The sequence below is a fragment of the Psammomys obesus genome, unplaced genomic scaffold, assembly GCF_907164565.1.
Source record: "Psammomys obesus unplaced genomic scaffold, mPsaObe1.curated_primary_1811, whole genome shotgun sequence".
Classification (NCBI taxonomy): domain Eukaryota; kingdom Metazoa; phylum Chordata; class Mammalia; order Rodentia; family Muridae; genus Psammomys; species Psammomys obesus.
This window is the reverse complement of record NW_026596051.1, coordinates 32,889,506-32,914,400: the sequence shown is the minus strand read 5'-3', so window position 1 is coordinate 32,914,400 and position 24,895 is coordinate 32,889,506. Positions and strand designations below refer to the sequence as shown.

The 24,895-nt window shown below is 39.7% G+C and overlaps 1 long non-coding RNA gene across 1 annotated transcript in view; it reads right to left on the bottom strand.

Annotated features, from left to right (window-relative positions):
* The window catches only part of LOC129689062 (uncharacterized), a 44,037-nt gene extending 22,005 nt beyond the window's left edge, over nucleotides 1-22,032 (bottom strand). Inside the window, exon 1 of the long non-coding RNA XR_008722029.1 lies at nucleotides 21,875-22,032. This is a non-coding gene — a long non-coding RNA (uncharacterized LOC129689062). The remainder of the gene's footprint in view (nucleotides 1-21,874) is intronic.
* Nucleotides 22,033-24,895: the final 2,863 nt, after the last annotated feature.

Here is a 24,895-nt window from a genome sequence, read left to right as displayed (position 1 = left end):
GAACCTTACCTGTCTACTTTGCAATTATTGCTGCTTTTGTGCTGTGTTGCAAGGACACCACAAACATTGAAAGCAGAGAAAGAAGAGGAATGGCACAAGACTGTGAGGAGCCTGTCTAGTGAAAGGGAAGGAAAATGAATTGATTCTAATTGTGCCCTCGGTATTGAATGTCTCTATTTGTAGACTTTCTTACAAAGTAATGAGAATTGCCCTTGTGTGTCCTAGTTGGTTTTCTTTTATTACTATGATATAACATTGGGCAAAATCAACTTGAGGAGGAAAGGGTGTATTTCCTCGCACAGCTTACTGTCTGTGAAGGGAAGTCAAAACAGGAACGCAAGGCATTCCCCTGGGTTTCTAGCAGGAACTATAGTATAAGACATGGTATAATGCTACTGTCTTACCTCTCACTTCATAGTCAGCCTGTTTGTTTTATGGAATCCAAGGCCATCTACCCAGGGATGGCATGACTCTCAGAAGTCTGGATCAACCATCAGTCAAGAAAATTTCCCACTGACTTGCCTATAACCCAATTTGATGGAAGATTTGTTTTAATTGATGTTTCTTCTTCTTTCCTGATGATCTTAGCTTGGGTCAGATTGACAAAAACCCAACCATCACATTAGACAAATAAATAAAGTTCAAACAATTAAAAGCATATTTTAGCAGTGATTTACTTTTAAAAGAGTACTATTGATGTTTTACATATAAAGTTATCTTCACTGTAATCAAGTCTCCCATTAAATGCTTTCTTTTAAAAGTTAAAAATACTAAAGTAATATTCAAATTCTAATACTATTGCTAATATAAAGAATAATGTAGTCATTGCCAAATATTTAAAAATGACCGAGATTTCCAAAACCATCATATTTTATTTCTTCTTTTTGTAATTTTAATTTTTTTATTAATTATACTTTATTCACTTTGTATCCCCCCTCCTAATTATTCACTCCTCCCCTCCTAATCCCACCTTCCCTCCCCCTTCTTCATGCATGCCCCTCCCCAAGTCCACTGATAGGGGAGGTCCCCCTCTCCTTCCTTCTGATCTTAATCTATCAGATCTCATCAGGAGTGGCTGCATTGTCATCTTATGTGTCATGGTAAGGCTGCCTTTACCTCAGGGGAAGGTAATCAAAGAGCAGGCCAATCAGTTTATGTCAGAGTCAGCCCCTCTTCCCATTACTATGGAACCCACTTGGACACTGAACTGCCATGGGCTACATCTGTGCAGGGGTTCTAGGTTATCTCCATTCATGGTACTTGGTTAGAGTATGAGTCTCAGGAAAGACCCCTGTGTTCAAATTTTCTGATTCTGTTGCTCTCCTTGTGGAGTTCCTGTCCTCTCCAGATCTTACTATTTCCCTCTTCTTTCATAAGATTCCATGCACTCTGCCCAACAGTTGGCCATAAGTCTCAGCATCTGCTTTGATAGTCTGCAGGGCAGAGCCTTTCAGAGGCCCTCTGAACCTGCTCTGTGGCAGGTTCCTAACTTGTTTCCTGTTTTGTTCTTCTTCTTCTGATGTCCATTCTCTTTTCCTTTCAGGATGGGCATTGAACATTTTAGTCAGGGCCCTCCCTCTTGATTAGTTTCTTTAGCTGTACATATTTTAGTAGGTTTAATCCTATATTATATGTCTATATGAGTGAGTATATACCATGCGTGTCTTTCTGCTTCTGGGACAGCTCACTCAGGATGATCCTTTCCAGTTCCCACCATTTACCTGCAAATTTTATTATTTCCTTGTTTTTCATTGCTGAGTAATATTCCATTGTGTAGACGTACCACAATTTCTGTATCCATTTCTCAGTTGAGGGGCATCTGGGTTGTTTCCAGCTTCTGGCTATTACAAATCAAGCTGCTACAAACATGGTTGATCAAATGTCAAGTCTCCCATTAAATGCTTTCTTTTAAAAGTTAAAAATACTAAAGTAATATTAAAATTCTAATAATGTTACTAATATGAAGAACAATATAGTCATTACCAAATATTGAAAAATGACCAAGATTTCTAAAACCATCATTTCTTTTTCAGAAAGAGAAGAGTTAGATATTCCCTTTTCTATAATGTTCATGTATCTGGATAACTCAAGTCAGAAATATTGATTACAGTAAATATGGATTTCTGGCACTGTGGGTGACAGTGGGTTCTTCCAACATGTTCCTATCTTGTTTTCATTAAGTAAGCATTCCCACTATTCAGGTGGGCCATAAGTGAACCTACACAGTTCCTAGCTAGGCAGGAGGCTAACGGAGCTGCTTTCTCAGACCAAAAGCCAACCTAAGAAGTGTTCTTGCTGGTCAGACACATGCTTCACTAAGGAGCCACCAAATTAGACCCCAGGGCTTCCCAGAGAGGGGGAGGAGGAGGGATCTAGTGAGGCAATTCCAAGTTATATGTGGAAAGCAGGAATAACATGTGCCCTCTGTGAACCTAAAAACTGTGGTGTGGCCAAGCACAGCACAGTGAAGGAAGTGGCAGCCACAAGAAGAGGTCCAAGAAGCATCAGGAGAAGAGAACTGGAACCAAACAAGAATAAACAAAAAATGCAAGTGTTATGGATACCTTAGCTGGGAGGAAGCTAGGTTAGCTTAGAGGTTTAGGATGGAATAATAGTAGTCAAGGATAATTAAATAAACCATAGTTTCCCTGTGCTGTTATTTGGGTTAACTAGCTAGCTAAAGATAAGCTCCGGATGTACTAATTTTATGCAGTTATATCCATATTATTAATCCTTTTACCCTTGATTTTATCATCCAGGTCAAACAGCCTTCCTGCCATGAACATGCTATACTATCCCTGTGTTAAATCTTATAGTAAAGACTTAGAACCTATAACCAACAGCCAGTGTCAAGTCAGTGAGGGAGCCATCTCGCAAGCAAATTCTCTAATTTCAGTCACACTTCCGGTTGATTCAAAACTCCACATTATTTTAGCCTGTTATCATGTGAAGAACTTACAAGTCAAACCATTGTTGAATCCTGACTCATAGACCAAATAAAACTTATTTCAGAATAGTTTTTTTTCCTACAAATCAAAGATAACTAATTCAACTATTAAATGTTTAATAAGCCTAACTTTTAGGAGGGATATAAAATTAATCAACTAGCATCTTCATGGTTTCAAAGACCTTACAATCTTATGAAAAAGATAATAATGACCAATAAAGCAAAGTATCCCCTTCAACATATGTACTTGTCACCCAAGAATTTACCATTCATCATTAATAAATACTGAGTGTGCTATATTAATAAAGTTAAGCTTTGTAGTTCAAAATACAGTTATAAAATTAGTTTCTATAATGAAAGTTTTTATATGATATATATAAAAGGAGATGGACATAAATGTTAGTCAAAGTTATATCTAAAATTTTAGAATACATTTTAAAATATTCATTTATTCATTATGTATACTTACATGTATGTATACATATCTTTCTAGGTATGACATATATATGGGGTTTCTCAGAAGCTAAAAGTGTGCATTGGATCTTCTAGGACTAGAAATTGAACTCTCATCCACTGCAGGAACAGCAAACACTCTTTTTTTATAATTTTTATTTTGTATATTAATCACAGGTTATTTACTTTGTATCCCAGCCGTAGCCCCCTCATTATTCCCTCCCAATCCCACCCTCTCTCCCTCATCTCCTCCTTGCCCCTTTCCAAGGATTAGGTATGGATATAACCTAGAACCCCTTCTCGGATGTAGCCCATGGTAGCTCAGTATCCAAGTGGGTTCCCTAGTAAGGAGAACAGGGACTATTTCTGACATGACCTCAATGGCTGGCTCTTTGGCCTTCCCCACCCTGAGGGAAGAGCAGCCTTGGTAGGCCACAGAGGAGGACTTTGCAGCCAATTCTGAAGATGCCTGATAAGCTAGGGTCAGATGGAAGGGGAGGAGGACCTCCCTTATCAGCAAACACTCTAAATCACTGAGCCACCTCTCCAGACTTTTAGATTACAACTTAAATTTTTTTAATTCTTCCTGCAAAACTTGAAAAAGTGTCTCGTGTTGGGCTAGAGGAAGGTTTATATCTAGAGAAGTTTTCTATTAAAGTTACAAAAACTATCCAAGGAATGGATTCTGAGATGCCAATAAGGCAGGAAATCTTAAACCATGATCAGTCAAGAAACAGCAACTTTTGTGATTATGATGTGGGATAGAAATAAGCGTACTAAAATATATACTCCTAAAGAAGCTAAACAGCAAGAAAGACCTTAGGGAAAATGCTCAATCCTCATTCAGAAGGACAAATGCATAGACATTGGAAGCAGGAGAAGACAGGGAACAGGACAGGAGCCTACCACAGAAGGCCTCTGGCCTCGAAAGGCTCTATTGATCCAGGTATTGAAGCAGAGGCTGAGACACATAGCCTAACTTTGGGAACCTTATGAAAGAAGGTGGAGAAAGAAAGACCTGAAGGGGACAGAAGCTCCAAAAGGAGAACAACAGAGCCAAAACAAAACAAAACAAAACAAAAACAAACAAACAAACAAAAACTGAGCCCTGGGGTCCCTGAAGAGACTGAAACCCCAACCAAGGACAATGCATGGAGAGATGTAGCTGCTCAGATGTAGCCCATAGACTCAGTATCTAAGTGGGTTCCCTAGTAATGGGAACAAGAGCTTTCTCTGGCATGAACTCAGTGACAGCCTCTCTGATCACCTCCCTGTGGGGGGTGCAGCCTTGCCAGACTACAGAAGAAGACAATGCAACCAGTCCTGATGAGACCTAATAGGCTAGGGTCAGATAGTGGTTGTGTTCATCCTGACATAAAATGCAGTATGGTGAGAGAATTTGTAGAAATAATAGAATCTACGTGGAGATGCTGAGGACAATTTAACAAACATGTCCAGAGAGGTTTTAAGCCTCTCTTCCAAACTCTGTACTGCATTTGTGGTTATCTAAACTGCTACTTGACTTTCAGTTTTGTGAAATCGCATGTAACTGCTTTGTCTTGCATATAAGGCAACAGAAATGACCTTTAACAGTCAAAAATCAAAGAAAAAAAAAACGCCTAGTAAGGTTTTTCTACATTTAATAATAATAATAATAATAATAATAATAATAATAATAGCTCTTTTTAGAAAATGAATATTTAAGGTTTCTAGCTGGCAATAACAGAAATTTCAGACTACTAGTACCAGAAAGCGTTAACAGCTTTCTTACACTGACTTAATGCAGCTAATGAACAGTAACTCTGCAATGCAGCATACCATGACCACCCACCCCAAGTTGCAGATGAGGATACTGAGCCATGGTAGAGTTACAGGGGAAGGTCATTTAATTAGCTTTCTATCTTGCCTCCAGACTTTACTAACACAGACATAGAATGGATATTCTGCTCTTCCTTTTTCCTTTTTTTCTTTTTATTACTTACAGTTTATTCACCTTGTATCGCCCCCTCCCTCCCTCCCAGTCCCACCTTCCCTCTTCCCCACCTGTGTCCCTCTCCCAGTCCACTGAGAGGGGAGGTCCTCCTCTCCTTCCCTCTGATTCTAGTCTATCAGGTCTCAGCAGGAGTGGCTGCATTGTCTTCCTCTGTGGACTGGCAAGGCTGCCCTCCCCCCCCCCACGGGGAGGTGTGTGTCACCCATCAGATATCAAAACCATGGACAGGGCCGTCTTTTCCTGAGGTCCTACACAAGATGGAGTCCTTGTGTTTTATATATATATATATATATTGTTTGTTTGTTTGGTTTGGTTTTGCTTTGCTTGGTCTGTTTCACCATTATTTGTATCCTTAAAATGTGTGTAAAAATCAAACATTTTGTACATTTAATAGTTTTTGTGGTTTTGCTGTTGCTGTTGCCTGTTTTTTGTTTGTTTGTTCTCATTTTTTTTTCCTGGATTTTTTTTTTTTGTCTTATATTCGTTTTATTTTGCTTTGTATTAGTTTTAGAAACACGGTATTTCTCTCCATCCCAGACAGGCCAGGGACTCAAAATGTACTCCTGGACGATCGTGAACTCAGGGAAATCCTCATATATCTTTCAAGTGGTCATAATATCGACATGAGCGTCCAGATTTGCCTTGGTTATGTTTTAAATGTACTGAGAGCTCTTGCTCCAGCTTCTTTTTAATATCAAATTCAAATTGTCATATCTGGGGCATGTTTATACTGTTACCTTACAAATAAATATTTCACACTTCTTAGATAAAAGGGGAAAATCCAAAAGAGATTAGAAGAAATGCCAAATTACAACAAAGAACTCTCTTTAAAAATCATTATTTACTTATTGGAACCTTAATTAAATAATACAAATTATTAGAGTCTACTGATTGTAGAGGTCTATGCGGTTTGCAATAATGCTCACATATAATTTTATTATTTGAAGCTTAGAATGATCCTGTTCTTTGCAAAGTTCAAGGGTACTTATAACTTGATTACATATGGCCAACCAAGTGACTGATAACACAAAAAGAGGTATGTCTAATTCACTCAATATCTCAGATCTTAATGTAACACTGAAAACAGAGACGGCACGTATTAACTAGCTGCTTCATAAATAAATGCGTTAGTAATTTAAATAAAGGCAGAAAAAAGAGGTCAGCATTCTGATCTCATAACAGACTGCCAGGGTACAGAGCCCATTTCTACCACTTAAATGTCTTTTTATTTTAAGCAAACATGTTAACATCTCTGAACCTTGGACCTCTAATTTAAACATGAAAATAGTAGAAGTGGCCATATTATTGTGAAGGATGAAGACACAGTGAGCAACATAAGTAAATGAAGTGAAACAGATCCTGATACAAAGCAGGTGCTAAATATGTATTTAGTCAATTGAATACATATACATACATATATATGCATATATATATATATATATATATATATATATATGAATACATATATAGAGAGAGAAATTAAGTGAACTAAGGCTCAAACTACATCCCTGAGACAGGTCCTTCAAAGAAGGTTTACTCAAGAGTCTTTCAAAGCCTGTGCAATCTACCCTCAAGGGATTAATTTAAGCCCTCAGTTAATGGGCTGACTCACACACTAACACAAGTCCTTAGAGGACTCCAGGGATTGTGGCTGAGGGCCTCCTCCCATGCTCCATGCACCTTTTAGTTCTTTAAGCTTTCTCTGCAATTAGCCCAGCATTATTGGAACCCTATCTTAATCCTAACACCTGGAGTTAAATTTACCTGCCTTAATTTTATGATTTTCAAACTGTTTGCTATCAAACCACAAGCTTCTTGAAGGTAAGGGCCACTCTGCTCTTGTCCCCCTGACTAGACTGTCACACATTTCCTGTCACACACACAAAAAAAGAATGCTTTAAAGACAAGGAGAGCAACAGAACAAGATAATTTGAACACAGGGAACTTCCCAGAGACTCATACTCCAACCAAGGACTATTCATGGAGATAACCTAGAACCCCTGCACAGATGTAGCCCATGGCAGCTCAGTGTCCAAGTGGGTTACATAGTAATGGGAAGAAGAACTGCCTCTGACATAATCTGATTGGCCTGCTCGTTGATCACCTCCCCCTGAGGTGATCAGCCTCCTCCTGCAGCCTTACCAGGCCACAGTAGAGGACTGATAGACTAAGATCAGAAAGGAGAGGAAAACCCCCCTATCAGTGGACTTGGGGAGTGGCCTGCATGCAGAAAGGGGAGGGAGGGTGAGATCGGGATGGGAGGAGGGAAGGGCTTATGGGGGGATACAAAATGAATAAAGTGTAATTAATAAAAAATTTTTAAAAAAAGAAAAAAAAAGACCTTCTCTGAATAAATTGTCAGGGCACAGAAACCTAGTGGTGCAAAGAGTAGCTTTAGGACCTCTAAAGGTTTTTTTTTTTCTTTTTTTTTCCAAATATGTATTTGTGAGTACTGTGTAAGTGCTAATAAAAAATATCACAGATGGTCAATGCACTATATTAAAATTTTCACTGGCTACCAATTCAGTGTCCACACAGTTAGACAAAGGAGTGCGGATACTGACTTGAATAAAGCGTTCTCTCTCATTTTATTCATTCATTAAACTGAACAAATATTGATTACCTAGTCAGGCCCAGGAACTATCTAGGTACTTTGATGGATGAATAAAATAGGCAGATATTTCTTCTCTCATTGTGCTTACCTTCCAACAGCAAAAGAGACATTAAACACTAAACTGCATGGATTGTTATATTGGAATGAAATCCTACAGGCTGCACTATGCCTACTTAGTAGGTAGAAGTTGCAGCCTGGGGGCCAAGATGGCGGCACCGGGAAAACACCATGTCTGAGAAGCTGGACAACACACTCCGTGCAGCGACCAGGAGACTGAACTCTGGGCCCTAAAACAACAGCGATCAATCGTGTTTCCCAGGTGAGGGGAGGCTCCCACGGCATGGGAATCGGTCGGGTCCATACTTGGCTGCCCAGCAAGAACCCAGAAGAGAACCCAGCTAACTCGGGCTTTGGGTCTCCGGGCTGGTGCTGCAAGCCTGCTTGTCCCGATCAATTTCCCAGGCTGATCGGTGGGCACAAGGGTGCCTAAGGCTGCGAGTCCCAGTTGCAAAAAAAAAAACCCCACAGAGAAGGAAAGTTGCCAGACTGGTCACGGGTCACCCAGTCTTTCCCTGGAAGGTCTCTCCGACCACAGCGGGTACCTGCCACCATCACAATTGAACTCCCTCCGCACACTGATTGCAGCTGCGCGCCCAGCTCAAAATCCCTACTCCCTCTTCGGAGGAGGCAGGAGGCGGCCAGCAGAATCTGCCACAGACCACATTGTCTGTACCCCAACCCGAGATCAGGGCTGAGAAAACCCAATCCTTTCGGGCACTCCCCCAAACGCCGCCATCACCCTGCCGCAGCAGAGCAGAAGGATAAAGAGGCGCACAGCGGCTTCACAGTGCTGGAACTCCAGTGCTGCCGCCGCTCCTAGCCAACAAACTACAGCTCAGGATCTGGGACTGTGGTCATTCTACATGTCCTGAGATTATCCTGGGTCCAGCGCAATAAGGTCTAGCAGCAAGTTCTATCACCGGCGCCCCACCCCCCGACCCCTGGCAGAGAAACGCCAGCTCAGGGCTCAGGATCTGACTGAGAAGCCCCAACCCCTGCTGGCACTCCCCTGAGAGCACCTCCATAAGCTTGCCCTAGCAGAGGAGAAGGTCAGAGGGGAAGGACAGAGAGGCAGCCTGCCAAGGACACAGCACCCTCTCTCCAGCGGCCCCTAGCAGAGAAACCCAAGCTCTGGATCTGAGGACACTCAACCCTACCCGGTACTCTCTTGGGATCAGCAAACATAGATTCTATCGCTAGGCTGCTTCTGGCAGAGAGATCTGGGCCCGGGATCTGGGATTGAGTACACTCACCCTAACTCTTTCCCGCGCCACCCAGGGACCAGTCAACATAACCCCTCCTGGCAGAGGAAAAGAACAAAGAGGCAGCACACAGGAAAGGTGGACACTGAGTCCTGTGGCCACAGTGTCACAGAGCTGACTGTTAGCCTACCCGTGCACTTCCGCAGCAGGACCAAAACAGAGAGTAGTGAGCAAGGGGAACCCCTGTGCATTCCAACTGGTCCTGCAAGAGAGTGAGTGAGCCTTCTAGGGAGAGATTGCTCAAGACCCAGGGCCTCTCCACAGAAGCAACCAGACGAGATCCCTGCCACCCACAGTCCTAGTGTGGGCATCAGAGGGATTCTTGGGATAGCGTCCCCAACATTGAAGCCTCTGCCTTGCGGGTCCACCAGGGTAATCCAGGCAAACAATCCCTGGATCTCAGTCAGAACTGCGTAATAGTGGCTTGCAGGCCACTGCAATAGTCAGAGAATCCGCGCATGCACACTGCGCCTGCTAAAAGCACACGCAAATAGCGCCAGCATCACATTCTTTACTTAGGCAAAACTGAAAACATAGTGCACACACCAAAAGCAGTGAACCTCTCTCATCTTCCTGAAAAAACAGTCCACAAAAACAGAAAGAGAGGATCATAGCCCAAACTACAATCTCAACGAACAACCAGTGAGGATTATAAATAACCAGATGGCTAGAGGCAGACGTAAGAACACTCCCAACAAAAATCAGGACATAATGACCTCACCAGCAACCCCACAAAACAATGGACACTTCAATTCACTAGATATACAAGAAAACGACCTCAAAACTATGTTTCTCCAGCTATTAGAGGCCCATAGAGATGAAATGAACAAAGTCCTCAGAGAAATAACCAAAGAAATCTAGACTAACCAAGAGGAAACAAATCGTGCTCTCAGAGAAATGACCACGAAAATTGAGGCAAACAGAAGAAATGCACAAAGCTCTCAAAGAAATGTCCACACAAATGAAGGCAAATAAAGAAGAAATAAACAAAGCTCTCATAGAAATACAGGCAATTATACCCAAAGAAGTAGAGGCACAATTAGTGATACATAGAGAGGAAACGGACAAAAAAATAGAAGCTATCATTGAAAAGCAGGAGTCCACATTCAAACAGATGAAGGAAATGGTGCAAGACATGAAAACAGAATTAGAATCAATAAAGAAAACACAAATAGAGAAAAACCAGGAGCTGGAGAACATAGAGAAAAGATCAGGAACTACAAAGATAAGCATCACCAACAAAATACAAGAGATGGAAGAAAGAATCTCAGGAGCCGAAGATACACTTGCGGAAATTGACACGTCTCTCAAAGAAAAAATAAAATCAGAAAAGTTCCAAACACAAAACATCCAAGAAATCAAGGACACCATGAAAAGACAAAACCTAAGAATAATAGACTTAGAAGAAAAAGAAGACATCAGGCTCAAAGGTCCGGAAAATATTTTCAAGAAAATTATAGAAGAAAACTTTCCCAACTTAAAGAAGGAGATGGCCATAAACATACAAGAGGCCTACAGAACACCAAGTAGACTAGACCAGAAAAGAAACTCTTCATGTCACATCATAGTCAAAACACTGAACCTACAAAACAAAGAAAAAATTCTAAAAGCAGCAAGGGAAAAAGGCCAAGTAACATATGAAGGTAGACCTATCAGAATCACACCAGATTTCTCAACAGAAACTATGAAAGCCAGAAGGGCCTGGACAGAAATCATACAGTCCTTAAGGGACCACAGATTCCAACCCAGACTACTATACCCAGCAAAACTTTCAATCAACTTAGACGAAGAATTCAAGATATTCCAAGACAAAACCAAATTTAAACAATATCTACATAGTAACCCAGCTCTACAGAAGTTACTAGAAAGGAAACTCCAAACCAAAGAAAACAACTACATTGAAGGAAACAGAGGAAATAGATAACTACACAACAACAACAACAACAACAAAAAAAAAACAAACAAAAGAAGACAAGCAATGAAACTCAGTGACACCACCAACACCACATCTAAAGTAAGTAACAATTGTTGGTCACTAGTTTCTATCAACATCAACGGACTCAACTCCCCAATTAAAAGACACAGACTAACAGAATGGTTGCAGAAACAGGATCCATCATTCTGTTGCATCCAAGAAACACACCTATGCAACAAAGATAAACACTACCTCAGAGTAAAGGGCTGGAAAAATGTCTTTCAAGCAAATGGTTCCAGAAAACAAGCGGGAGTAGCCATCCTAATATCTAATAAAATAGACTTTCAACCCAAGTTAATCAAAAAAGATAAGGACGGCCACTATATTCTCATCAAAGGAAAAATCCACCAAGAGGACATCACCATTTTGAATATCTATGCCCCAAATACAAGAGCACCTATATTCGTAAATGAAACAATATTAAAGCTTAAATCACACATTGATCCTAAAACCCTAATAGTGGGAGACTTCAACACTCCACTCTCACCAAGGGACAGATCAACTAGACAGAAAACAAATAGGGAAATAAAAACACTTACAGAGACCCTAAATCAAATGGACCTAATAGACGTCTACAGATCTTTTCATCCAAACTCAAAAGAGTATACCTTCTTTTCAGCACCGCTTGGAACCTTCTCCAAAGTAGACCATATAGTTTGTCATAAAGCAAGCCTCAACAGATACAAAAAGATTGAAATAATTCCTTGTATTCTATCTGACCACCATGGACTTAAGCTGGACCTCAACAACAACAGAAATAACAAACAGCCTACACGCACATGGAAACTGAACAACCTGTTACTCAACGACAGCTGGGTTAAGGAAGAAATAAAGAAAGAAATTAAAGACTTCCTAGAATTCAATGAAAATGAAGGTACAATATACCCAAATTTATGGGACACATTGAAAGCAGTGCTCAGGAGAAAATTTATAGCGCTAAGTGCCTGCAAGAAGAAATTCGTAACATCACATACAAACAACTTAATGGCCCAACTGAAAACCCTAGAAAAAAAAGAAGCAGATACACCCAAGAGGAGCAGAAGGCTGGAAATAATCAAACTCAGGGCTGAAATCAATCGATTAGAAACAAATAAAACTATTCAAAGAATCAATGAAAGAAAAAGCTGGTTCTTTGAGAAAATCAACAAGATAGACAAACCCTTAGCCAAACTAACTAAAAAGCAGAGAGAATCTATCCAAATCAACAAAATCAGAGATGAAAAGGGTGACATAACTACAGACACAGAGGAAATTCAAACAATCATTAGGTCATAGTACAAAAGCCTATATGCCACAAAATTTGAAAACCTAAATGAAATGGACAATTTTCTTGATAGATTCCATCTACCAACATTAAGTCAAGATCAGGTAGAAAGACTGAACAGCCCTATATCCCCCAAGTAAATTGAAGCTGTCATTCACAGTCTCCCCTCCAAAAAAAGCCCTGGGCCAGATGGTTTCAGTGCGGAATTCTACCAGATCTTCAAAGAAGTGCTCACACCAATTCTCCTCAAACTATTCCACAAAATAGAAACAGAAGGTACATTACCAAAAACATTCTATGAAGCAACAGTCACCCTGATACCTAAACCACACAAAGACCCAACAAAAAAAGAGAACTTCAGACCTATCTCTCTTATGAACATTGATGCAAAAATACTCAATAAAATACTTGCAAACCGAATCCAAGAACACATCAAAGATATCATCCACCATGACCAAGTAGGCTTCATCCCAGACATACAAGGGTGGTTCAACATACGGAAATCCATCAATGTAATCCACCACATAAACAAACTGAAGGAGAAAAACCACATGATCATCTCCTTAGATGCTGAAAAAGCATTTGACAAAGTCCAACACCCATTCATGTTTAAAGTCTTGGAGAGATCAGGAATACAAGGCACATATCTAAACATAGTAAAGGCAATATACAGCAAGCCTATAGCCAACATCAAACTCAATGGAGAGAAACTTAAATCAATCCCACTGAAATCAGGGACAAGACAAGGCTGCCCACTCTCTCCCTACCTCTTCAACATAGTACTTGAAGTCCTAGCCAGAGCAATAAGACAACTAAAGGAGATCAAGGGGATACAAATCGGAAAAGAAGAGGTCAAAGTGTCACGATTCGCAGATGATATGATAGTATATATGAGAGACCCCAAAAATTCAACCAGTGAACTCCTCCAGTTGATAAACACCTTCAGCAAAGTGGCAGGATACCAATTCAATTCAAAAAAATCAAAAGTCCTCCTGTATACCAAAGACAAAAGGGCTGAGAAAGAAATTAGGGAAACAACACCCTTCACAATAGCCACTAACCACATAAAGTACCTTGGGGTGACATTAACCAAGCAAGTGAAAGACCTGTTTGAGAAAAACTTCAAGTCTCTGAAGAAAGAAATTGAAGAAGATCTCAGAAGATGGAAAGATCTCCCGTGCTCATGGATTGGTAGGATTAACATTGTGAAAATGGCCATCTTGCCAAAAGCAATCTACAGATTCAATGCAATTCCCATCAAAATACCAACTCAATTCTTTTCAGACCTTGAAAAAAAGATTCTCAGATTCATATGGAGAAACAAAAAACCCAGAATCTCCAAAATAATCCTGTACAACAACAGATCATCTGGAGGTATCTCCATCCCTGATCTCAAGTTGTACTACAGAGCAATAGTAATAAAAACTGCATGGTATTGGCATAAAAACAGAAAGGAGGATCAATGGAACCGCATAGAAGACCCAGAAATAAACCCACACACCTATGAATACTCGATTTTTGACAGAGAAGCCAAAACCATTCAATGGAAAAAGACAGCATCTTCAACAAATGTTGCTGGTCCAACTGGATGTCCACATGCAGAAAAATGAAAATAAATCTCTATTTATCACCCTGCACAAAACTAAAGTCCAAGTGGATCAAAGACCTCAACATAAAACCAGATACTCTAAATCTGTTAGAAGAAAAAGTGGGGAACAGCCTACAACTCATTGGCACAGGAGACAACTTCCTGAACAGAACACCAACAGCACAGGCTCTAAGAGCAACAATCAATAAATGGGACCTCATGAAACTGAAAAGCTTCTGTAAGGCTAAGGACACTGTCATCAAAACAAAACGCCTGCCTACAGATTAGGAAAGAATCTTCACTAACCCCTTATCTGACAGAGGACTAATATCGAGTATATACAAAGAACTAAAGAAGCTGAAAAGCAGCAAACCAAGTAATCCAATTAAAAACTGGGGAACAGAGCTAAACAGAGAATTCTCGACAGAGAAATATCGAATGGCAGAGAAACACTTAAAGAAATGCTCATCCTCATTAGCCATCAGGGAAATGCAAATCAAAACGACCCTGAGATATCACCTTACACCCACCAGAATGGCCAAGATGAAAAACTCAAGGGACAACACATGCTGGAGAGGTTGTGGAGAAAGGGGAACCCTCCTCCACTGCTGGTGGGAATGTAAACTGGTACAACCACTCTGGAAATCTATCTGGCACTTTCTAAGACAATTAGGAATAGTGCTTCCTCAAGACCCAGCTATACTACTGCTAGGTATATACCCAAACTTTGCTCAAGTACACAAAAGGGATACTTGCTCAACCATGTATATAGCAGCTTTATTTGTAATAGCCAGAACCTGGAAACAACCCAGATGTCCATCAACGGAGGAATGGGTACAGAAATTGTGGTATTTTTACACAATGGAATACTACTCAGCAATCAAAATGAGGAAATCATGAAATTTGCAGGCAAATGGTGGGATCTAGAAAAGATCATCCTGAGTGAAATATCCCAGAAGGAGAAAGACAAACACGGTATATACTCACTTATATAGACCTATAAGATATGATAAACATAATGAAATCTATACACCTAAAAAAGATAATCAAGAGAGCGGACATGGGGTAAGATGATCAATCCTCGTTTTGAAAGACAGATGGGATGCGCATTGAACATTGACAGGAGTCTACTGAGCACATTTGAAAGACTCTAAGTAGCAGTGTTTTCAAAGCAAAGACTCATGACCAAACCTTTGGCAGAGTACAGGGAATCATAAGAAAGAAGGGGAGTTAGTCTGATGAGGAAAGTATAGGAGCTCCACAAGGACCAAATATATCTGGGCACAGGGTCTTTTCTGAGACTGACATGCAACCAAGGACCATGTATGAATGTAACCTAGAACCTCTGCTTAGATGTAGCCTGTGGTAGCTCAGTAACCAATTGGTTTCCCATAGTGAGGGGAACAAGGACTATTTCTAACAGGAACTCAATGACTGGCTCTTTGGCCTCCCCACCCCCCAAGGGAGGAGCAGTCCTGTTAGGCCACAGAGGAGAGCTTTGCAGCCAGTTTTGAAGATACCTGATAAAACAGGATCAGATGAATGGGGAGAATGTCCCCCTATCAGTGGACTTGGAAAGGGGCACGGTGGAGATGAGGGAGGGAGGGACTGGGAGGGAATGAGGGATCGGGACACGGCTGGGATACAGAGTTAATAAAATTTAACTAAGAAAAAAAATAAAATTCAAAAAAAAATGAAAAAAAAAAAAAAGAAGTTGCAGCCTCCATTAGCACAGCCAGGAAAGTCCCACTGAACGACAACATGAAGCAGAGACCTAGATCAAACGAACGAGGAAACCAGGTGTGTGACTAAGAGGAAATTATCGTTTTATAGGGTGGGAAGAAAATAAAATTAGCCTATACTGCATACCATAAAATCACTTTCTAATGGAGTAAAGGCCAAATACAAAATAACAATTTTTTTCAAAAAATAATACAGAAGTTTAACTTTATACCATTAGCTCAAGAGACTTACAAAGCATGAAAGCTCTAAGTACAAAGAAATACTTGTAAAATTGACTTAATTTTATTCTTTGCAATTATTCAGAAATTAAGATATTAAGGCTAGTTTCCTCACATATAGCTGACATAAAACTAATAACAAGAATATGGAGAATTTCCACAAATTCATAAGATATAAAAATAGTCAAATAGCTTTGACCAGCAAGAGACATGAGCAGATACTTCTCCAAAGGGGGGTCACTGCTGGAGCACTATGTGATCAACAAGCGTAACAGACTAAATCAGTAAATACGTGCAAGGATTTGTACAGGTGCGCTTGCTTTGTCACACTCACTGTGAGATAGTAATCGACACCCTTTGAAAAGTAACGTGGTCTTATTAAAATTGAATATATGAGAGCCTGCGACTAAGCAATTTACCTTCTGGTTTATATCACGTTGAAGCACGTATAGGTTAAAAGTCAAGGGATATCAGCAAAAATTCCCAGAGTGACTTCATTCAATTTAAATAAACTGTAAAATCCTATCGAAAGTCTAACCATGGTAAAACTGTAGTAAACCACTGTGCACTCATGTAATACACAAGGATGGAAAAGAGCATGTATAAGCTGCAACTCACAGGAGGTTTCACAAACATGGAGTAGAAGAGAGTACAAAAACTACACAGCTCTGATCACATCCATTTGAAACAAGCAAAACTCAACTGTTATGATAAACCTATGTATCTATAAAGACTGGGAGCATGAAGAAATAGCTAGCAGAGACAGCAGAAGAAAGAAGCCACAGAACTTCTAGAGATTGCAGTGGTAGCAGAGGTAGTCGAATGGCAGGCCAATGACAGCCGAGCAATCAGCTGGCCCAGCTGCAAAAGCAGCAAGGCAACCAGCTGTTTGACAGCAGCCATGCAAGAAAGAAGAAAGGTAATAGAAAACATTCAAGAAAGGGTAGGAAGCTAAAGGTGAGGAAGGATAAAAGATGTGAAGGAGACAGAGCAGGGGTCGGGGGAGGTAGATAGTAGTTGCAAGAATTCCAGAAAACTTTAATGTCTTCAAGGTTCTAAATCTCTCAGTATCTAGGCCAAGAGCACTAACAGTGACTGGTGCTAAGGACTGAGGAATCCTGAAAGCACAGGCCTATTCAGGAGATATAGTACTGACTGCTCCTGATACCTGAGGAATTCCGACTTTCTAAGCCTAAACAAGAGCTGTGATGGACCTATGGGTCCCCATATAAAAGGCTGGTATGAGGGTTGTAACATCAGAGGGAACTGATTGCTGCTGCTTTCATTTGCTCACTGGTGCCAAGAAATAACAGAGACCAGCATTTAAGCAGTGTCCTCTCTTTTTTTTTCTTTTTTAAATTAAATGTTTATTTTCTTATATTAATTACAGTTTATTCACTTTGTACCCCAGCTATATATTCCTCCCTTATTCCCTCCCAACCCCACCGTCCCTCCCTCATCTACTTCCATGCCTCTCTCCAAGTCCACTGATAGGAAGGGTAGGAGGTCCTCCTACCCTTCCATCTGACCTTAGCCTATCAGGTCTCATCAGGACTGTCTTCATTGTCTCCTCCTCTGTGGCCTGATAAGGCTGTTCACCCCTCAGAGGGCAGTGATCAAGGAGAGGGCCACTGAGTTCATGTCAGAGACAGTTCGTGTTCCCCTTACTAGGAAACCCACTTGGAAACTGAAAAACTGCTGCATCCTCTCTTTATCCTCCCAAAATACCTATCTAGTGAAAGCAAAAGCACTCCCATTGACTTGCTTGGGAACAGCATTGTTTTCAAATGACCTGAGAAAATGAACTTAACAGGAGAAAATGTTTATTTCATCTCATACTTTTCATGGTTACTATGTCCAACAAAATAAAAATGTGAGGAACATGCACCTCAAGCCTCCTTATCCAATGATAACTACAAAAAAAAAAAAAAAGGTGTGTGGGAGCAAGATGTAGAGAAAGGGCTAGAATCCCAATATTTCCTTCAAGGGCCTGTCCTCAAGTAGCATAATGTCTTTTCCCCACACCCTGTCTCCTGAAGTTCCCACCTCGGCTGACCAACTATCTAACACACAAGCCTTCGGTGGACTCCTTACATTTCAGTTCATAGCAGAGAATTTCATGAGTGTTTCCCTGTAATAATTTATTGATATTTCAGTTTCAGTTTGTATTTTAGGTAATCCTCTCCTGTGTTACGTTTAATAAAAAGTCTTCTGAAAAAAAAAAAAGGCGTCAAACTTTTTAAAACTTAAATAAAAGATAGAATCGTGAGTGCAGAAAACATTTTAAGAAATTTTGTTTCTCAGCATCTGCTTTGATCCCCTGTTGGGGAGCACAGGGACTCTTATGGAAGAAGGGGGAATGGAAGGACAGGAGGGGGCAGGGACCTTACAAGGAAACCTACAAAGATAAAAATCTGAGCCTAGGGGGTCATGCAGAGACTGATGTACCAATCAAGGACCATGCATGGAGAGGACCTAACCTCCTGCTCAGATGTAGCCAATTGGCAGCTCAGTCTCCATGTGGGTTGCCAAGTAAGGGGAGTGGGGGCTGCCTATGTCATAAACTTGGTTGCCTGCTCTTTGATCCCTTCCCCCTGGTAGTGTGAGCTTGCCAGGCCACAAAGGAAGAGGATCCAGGCAGTCCTGATGAGACTTGATAAGCTATGGGTAGACAGCAAAGGAGAACTTTCCCTTTCAATGGTAGAAGAGAAGGGAATAGGAGGGAACTGGAAGGGACTGGGAGGAGTTTAGGAAGGAGTCTTTAATCAGGATATATAATGAATAAATTGTAAAATAAAAATAGAAATTAAAAAAAAACAAAAAAGAAATTTTGTTTCAAAGGAGAACAGAGAAACAAAGTAGTGAATATTTGGGCAACATATACAAGAGAGGTATTGTCTAGAGAAAACATTCCAGTAGAAAATATATGTAAAATATGAGAATGTAGCTTAAGGTAGGCTAAGGGTCCAATTTTTATCTTCTGAATTCTACACAAATACTCATTGTTCTATGTGCTAGCTAGTTAGCATTAACCAAAAAGAGATAACTCTCTTTGGAGAATATAAATTGCAATGAAGTAGATTACAACATGTGTTGGAAAATGACACACCAACCAATAGAGGTCCTAGGTTTTCAAAACCAGAAGAAGGAGGGAGAGGAAAAGAGAATGCAAGAGATATGTAGGAAAATGGATAATTGGAGATCTTTGAAAAACTAATTAGTGGTGCAACCCAGGGAATTAGTAGAAATGTTGACATTGAATAGGAGTATAAGCACTTATCTGAGGAAAAGGGGAATCTACGTTGCAAAGAAATTCTAGAAGGTAGTAATCTACAAGTGTTGTGTCCAATAGCTTCTATTTCCTTTGAGGAGAAAGCACTGACTGGAAGCTACTAGCTAAAAATATGAGTAAAAATTAGGATAACAAGGAGAAAACAAGGTATAGCGTAGGCTCCAGAGAGCTGATCTAATCACCAGTTAGCCAATGGAGGCATCTGCAAGTTAGTGGACGTGCACAAAAGAAGCAAAAGAATATGAACTGTGTATTTTCGCAGCCCTATCCAGCTTTACTAACATAGGTTTTTATTTTAACAAGCATATAAAGATACACAGGCATAAGTAAAACATTGTAAACTATGTAAACTATGTCTATTCATATGTAAATGTACACTGATATCTCACAGTGCATGTGTTACAGCATGTCTTACTTTTTTAACATATAGGTTCCAACAGTCACTTATCTGTCTTTGTTCCTTTACCTCACTTTATTCCAGGAAGCTCAAATACTGCTGGTCATAGAGAAGATTCTCTACAATTAACAAACAACAAATAACTCAACAGGACTGTTTAAAAGGTATCTTTTGATTTCAACACAGAGGTTTCTAGTAAGTCTTTCAGCTCTTTGATTCATTTAACAAACAGCTATCCTGGGATTGCAAGGACAATGAAGTTAAAACATCAAGCAAACTCTTGTAACTAGTGTTTCAGTCACAATATATTCAATGTTATAAAACAAAAACAAAACATGCAAGTAAATTTGATGATTGGATTATTTCAGTTGTCTCCCACAAACTGTGATTTGGAAATTGTTGTGTTGAACAATAACTGATTCATTTAGCTCACTAAAAGAACTTCATGATGAATAAATATAAATGTAATAATATAAATATAAAATAAAGTTTTAAAAGTATTAAATTTAAATTTCAGAGCACTGTGTAGCAGTTTACTTCCAGAAGATTGCTGTTTTTTTGTCTTTTTTTGTTTTGTTTTGTTTTAAGTGTAAATTCACTACTTTGGACAACAATAGCAAAGGCAGCAGCATCTAATATGACAGTGACATGAAACCAGGGTGGGAGGTGGAAAATATATTTGGTGGTGGACTCACAGTAGAAAGGATTTTGACAGTCTAAAGCATTGTATTCAATCTTTAAGGTAAAATTTAATAAGAAAATATGTGTAGTGCCTCCCGAGGCTTTACAATAAACAACAGCAAAAGTAGAGCATGGGGGAAATTTGGCTGAGCAGAGCCCAGGTGAAAATAACAATTGTTTTAGCTGGCAATTGGCTCAATGAGATCCTGTAATGAGATGGAATTATCCCCAGAAGAGCTAGTGTGATTTTAAGATGTATTAATAAAAATATATCTTGAATAAATGAGATGACAATGTTCTCTGCTCTGTACTACTGAGAACACACACAGTATACTCATTTAACTTTAAACACCACAATTTAAGGCAAGTAGAACATCTTTAGAGGACATTGTATAAGAAAGTGAAAACACTGATGAGAACTGATAGACTAAGATCAGAAAGAAGGAGAGGAGGACCTCCCCTATCAGTGGACTTGGGGAGGGGCATGCATGCATGCAGAAAGGGGGGAAGAGTGGGACCTGGAGGGGAGGGGGGAGGGGCTTATGGGGGGATACAAAATGAATAAAGTGTAATTAATAAAACTTAAAAAAATGAAATGAGTTTGGTTTTTTGGTTTTTTGTTTTTGTTTTTTTGTTTTTAAGTTCCAGCTCCTAACTCAGGAGCAAACTGACTAGAAGAAAACAGTCTGCCTTGACACTTTTAACAACTGCATGTACAAAAGGAATCCCACGCATGTATTATGACTTAAGTATTACAAGGGGGCAATGGCAAGACACAGTAAGATATATACTGGCTTAATTGTAATAGGGAATTCAGCCGAGTCTTAAACACAATAACTTGTGAGGTGGGGAAGCCTATTTATGCCAACAATTTCTGCTTTCAAAGTTATAAAATGGAACTTTCCATTGGACCAGATCCACACTTTGTCTGTGAGAGAATCCTCTGGTGACTTCCTTCAGTCATGCAGAGCAAGATGTGAGCTTGCTGATTGTTCCTCAGGGAGGCCAGATCAGCTGCAATATTTCAGAACCATTGAACCATCAGGTGCTCTGATCATAGCTAAAAAGGATTTGGTTGTTGAGTTTGGGTCTTCCTTCATTTGCTCATAGGGGAGCTGGAAACTGAATACAGATCAAACATTGAATCTTCCTGCCAATCCACGAATGAGGACCTGGATGTGTCAGATAATGTTCACATCTCAGCCTGACAACCAAATTGTCCCTGTGCTGTTCTGCCTGGCACTGATCTACGTGCCTATTTCACCATGGGAAAACAGAAGGTTCTTTCCACAGAAGTCTGTTTGCCTGTAAGATTTTTTCTTAGGTTGATTCAGCTTTCATTTCAGTAAGATCTACTTTACCACGAGTTTCTCAGCCCAATACTCACTCTGGAATCCTGCCATCTTTCATCTTCTCTTCTCCCTCCTCCTGTGTTACTTCTTCATATCACTTGTCATTCCAACACATACTGTATGTACTTCCTTGGAGTTTATATTCTTCAAAGAAACTTTTTTCTCTTTTGCTTACTGCTAATTACTCAGCATGTAGAACCACACCTAGCAACAATAGACAAGGAGTGAGAATTTGTCATTAAATTAAAAACCTCTAGAAATTTCTAGAATATGCCTTATCTAGGTGACTCCCCAAAAAGGCAGTAGTTATCCTCTAGTGAACTTTATTTTACAAACTGTCTATAGGTGGGAAGAATTTGGCACAAGTGTCTATTCGTTTTCAGACCATGGTTGCAAAGACATAGACTTGTGCTGAGACTGAAAGGAGAAAATTTATTGACCAACTTGGACTGAAAACAGGCATATCATTAGAAATGTGCTGCTCACCTCAAGAAACAAGTGATGAGCTCAGCAGAGCTTGGTAAGAAAGGGCTCCAAAAGGTAGCCAGTATTGTGGTGCATCAGCTAAGCTGGTTTGCCTCTGTATGGTCTATACCCGTAACAAATAACAGCAAAAGTCTCTGGGAATTTTGTTGGTGGTGGTTGGTTGGTAGGTTAGTTGGTAGGTAGTGTTTTATTTATTTAGTTAGTTGTTTGTTTGTTTGTTTCTTTGTTAGGGTGCATAAAGTATATCATGGTCAGTATACATAAATATCGGCTTAAAAAAAAAAAAAACAAAAAACCTTCCATTAGAGGAAGTCATCTAAGAAGCTGCAAATGAAACATTCCCTAATACAAGGGTTCTCACTAGCCAGATTGATTTTAGAGTTCTTATCAGAAAATGTGAAAAGTAAACACGACCATGGTTTTTTTTTTTTTTTTTTTTTTTTTTTTTTTTTTTTTTTTTTTTTTTTGTTTTTTTTTTTTTTTTTTTTTTTTTTTTTTTTTTTTTTTTTTTTTTTGTCTTTTGTGCTGATCTTGGTCCCTTGAACCTTTGTCCCCATAGGAGACTGGGGAATACCGTACTCATTTTGTATCCAATGGAACTTTCATAAGAGGACAGTCTCAAACTTTTAGTACCTGCATCAGTAAAAAAGTCAAGTTCACAACTGAGGGGAGAGCAGCCCTACCAGGCCACAGAAGATGAACAATGCAGCCATTCCTGATGGGATCTGATAGACTAAGATCAGAAGGAAGGAGAGGAGGACCTCTCCTATCAGTGGACTTGGGAGGGGCAAGCGAGAAGAAGGGGGAGGGAGGGTGGGGCTGGGAGGGGAGGAGGGGGGTCTTATGGGGGGATATAAAGTGAATAAACTGTAATTAATAAAAAGTAAAAAATAAAAAAGTCAAGTTTGCCAAGTAACATTCTCATCATGAGAAAGGGATTCAATTAATGGATCAGGGAAAAGTTTATGGAAAGGAAAAAACTTAAGATGATCTTATGGATAGAGCCCTTGAGACAATTTAATGTACTGTTTTTGTTACTTCTCTACTGTAATTATAAAAGAAAGTAATGCACTATATTCTTCTACTCCTCCATCTCGTTGGTGCCAGAATAAGTTCTCCTGATTGAGAAGATCTGAATGTATAAACAACTAATAGCGCCCAAGGCCACACTATCAACAGACAGTTTAACTTAAACTTCTTTGTAACTAGCAAGTTTGCCATGTAAAAAGTGGGAAAGCCACTACCCAGTAGAGCTTCTTCAGGGTTGCATCATGGCCTCTGAAGCTGAAATAATCAAAATCCTTTGTAAAAGCATCTCACAGTTTTCTCATCATTTTTTTTTTCTTTTTTCAAAATGTGCTCTTGCCCCCTGTATTCAAGCTGGATTACCACTAGAGGAACCCAACTTGGACTAAATGGCTGACATGGTAGAAACTCTCAACAAAATTTGCTTGCCAAATAGAAATAATATATTCAAAATTAAAATCTGAATCGCAGAAACACCTACACTTTGCAAGAAAAAGCGGCAACAATTCCTATCGGAGAAACCCCTTACCCACCCTAATGTCAACATTAAAGATTATCTAATTCCTATGCCAGGTACATTGATTCTGTAGCTCAACTGAAACCCAATGGTATCCATTGACTATTCAAATTATAAGCCCCAACACTAGATACACAGAATAGAAAAGAGACATACTCAGTTGGCCCACTATTAAAAGCCTGTGCTCATCCTCAGCTCTTGGAGCTAACAATTCTTTTTTCTAACAGCATATATATTTGTTCTAGCATTTAATACATATAGATTGGCATGTTCAAGGAATAATTTTTGGATACAAACCAACACATCTCAGTGTGGCTAATTTAGGCTTCTCAGACACTCCATTAGATTCCCATAGAAAAGGTCAGGTATATATCTAAAATTAATCTGCTGATTGAACCTGCATTCCCATTTTGACATAAGGTCTGCCCAACCCCATTATCCTGTGGGAATGACAGTGTATTCAGCATTTTAGTCCATTATCTAGAAAAATTTCCTCTGTTTAGGGTAGAAGCTACTACTGCACACAAGGGTAGAAAATCTTGACAAAAGTTGACCAGCTTGTCCTAAAAGGAGGCAAACCACACACCAGAGTCTGTGGCTGTCACTTATTCTCTGTGGATAGAGTGTGAGTTAAAACTTGAGCCTTCTTAAGAATGATGGTGATACCTCATCCCAGTTCATACTTTTTCGTTCATAAGTAGCTGTCCTAATCCAGTTAACAAATTCTAATCCACTGTGACCCCTAAAATTAGCTTTGGTCATGTTTGAAAATCTTTGGACAATTTTCTGTTCGATAACAGCACATCTTTTAGTGTAAACTCCACATAACAATGGGATGATAATCAAGGTACCTGATATTTCATGATCTTCAGAACTCCCAAAGAGAGACTGAACATGGTAACAGCAGCTTCCTTTAAAAAAGTACTCCAAAAGCTAGGCGACTCTACCTCCCTCAGCTTCCCCAGGAAATCTTCCCTTAGGAAGACAGACACTACATTCATTCTTTTCACAGAAGAGATATTATGGT